Source organism: Garra rufa, chromosome 8 (assembly GCF_049309525.1).
Source record: "Garra rufa chromosome 8, GarRuf1.0, whole genome shotgun sequence".
Classification (NCBI taxonomy): domain Eukaryota; kingdom Metazoa; phylum Chordata; class Actinopteri; order Cypriniformes; family Cyprinidae; genus Garra; species Garra rufa.
This window is the reverse complement of record NC_133368.1, coordinates 12,711,223-12,713,242: the sequence shown is the minus strand read 5'-3', so window position 1 is coordinate 12,713,242 and position 2,020 is coordinate 12,711,223.

The window sequence follows — 2,020 nt, the reverse complement described above, 5'->3', positions numbered from 1 at the left end:
GCCCGCTGATGAGCGGATCGGGAAGGTGTGGGCACACTGGAGGCATTATAGCCGCGCTGCGAAAGAGGGGCGGAAACACGTTTGGAACTGTAAACAGTCCCAGAAGCGCGGCGCACATTACGATGCTAATATCCATCCACAGTGCGGTACAAGCCAGCTTGGGCTGCCTCGCGGGGTGCCTGATCAAATCTAATTTTACCCGGAGGTGGGTACCAGGATGGGAGGGCGTGAGTCCCTCTGACCTTGTGGAATGGAAGGGGTGGGAGCTGGTCTGTGGAACCAGGAAATCATTTGTTTAGTCAACACTCTCCACTACTCGCTCTGTTTACCGCTGGCACCATTGAAGTGGAGCGAAACCTTCACTGACCTTTCCTTTCAGTCGCAGAGAGCTGATGGAGAGCCTGGCTCGCTCTCCATAACACATTTATTCGCTTTGTGAAGTGTATGCTCTTTCCAGCGAGGAGTTTTTGGTTTCTCAGAATGTTGGGGGAATGTTAGGGTTTGGTTGTCAGGACGGTCCCAGAACAGAGCTTTTGAAGTTGTTTTGAGTAAACAGGAAAAGTGTGGAAAGTGTTTGGACGTAGAATTTGCCCTTGAGGTTCAATGATGGTTTAGACAATATTAGACACTGTGTTCAGATTTTAAGAGTGAGCTTAAGACTGTCAAGAGTCTAGGTCAGTGTTACTGTACTATTATCATAACTGATGTATTAACTGGTTGACTGTTTACTATTATCATCTTTTAAGAGCTGCTTTACAGTAGAATTGAACTTTGTTTGCATTATTAAAACAAAATTTTGCAGTTTAACACTGTTAAGCTGCTTTGACAGAATCTGCACAGTATAAAGCGCTATATAAAGGTAATTAAGTTTTAGTAATTTTTTGTTATCCACATTTTCCAATTTTTTTAGTTTTTTTTTTCATTTCTGAGTTTTAATTTATTTAAATTGTTATAATTATAGTATTATTTACTTTTTTAAGCTTTAGGTGTATTTATTATAATTTTTTTAAGGTTTTGATCTAATATTTATCATTTGCTTTAATTTAAATGAGCTATATTTCAATTTGCAAAAACATTTTTCAATAGTTTTAGCATTATTTAACAGTAACAGTGCTGGTCATTTTTATTTTAAAGATTATTTAACCTAATTTAGATTTTATTTTATATTTAATTTAATTTAAAAAAAAAATCATGATACATTGTTTTATCATTTAATTTAATTTATTAATTTTATTAGTTTATTTTATTTATTATTAATAATTAATATTTAATAATGTTTTAATTATTATTATTATTATTATTATTATTATTATTATTATTATTATTATTATTATTATTTGATTTTATTTTATGCAGTTTGACTTTCTTCACAAAACACCTTTTTCTTATTACTGTAATGGGGAGGGTATATATTTAAATAGTAAAGTGTATACACATCACAGTAATACATGTAGCACTGCCTTTAATTTATGTTGATAAATTAGCTATATTTCAATTTTTTTTTCAATTCAATTTATTTTATTTTATTTTATTCAATGTGACTTTTGTTCATTTTACATCTTTTTCCTATTTTATTTTATTTTATTTATTCAATGTGACGTTCTTCATGATACAACCTTTTCTTTTTTCTTTTTTCTTTTATTTATTTTATTTTATTTATGTGATGTGACCTCTTCATGCTACATTTTTCTAGTTTTTTTATTTATTTTCATGTATTTATTTTATACAATGTGACTTTTTCATGATACAACCTATTCAAATTTTATTTAATTGTTTATTTTTTTATGCAATGTGACTTTCTTCATGAAACGTCTTTTGTTATTTATTATTTTATTTTATTTTATTTATGCAGTGTGACTTTCCTCATAATACATCTTTGTCTTGTTTTATTGTATTTTATGTAGTTTAGTTTAGTTTATTTATGCAGTGTGACATTCTTTATGATACACCTTTTTCCTATTTTATTTTATTTTATTTTATTTTATTTATGCAATGTGATTTTCTTCATGAAACATCTTTA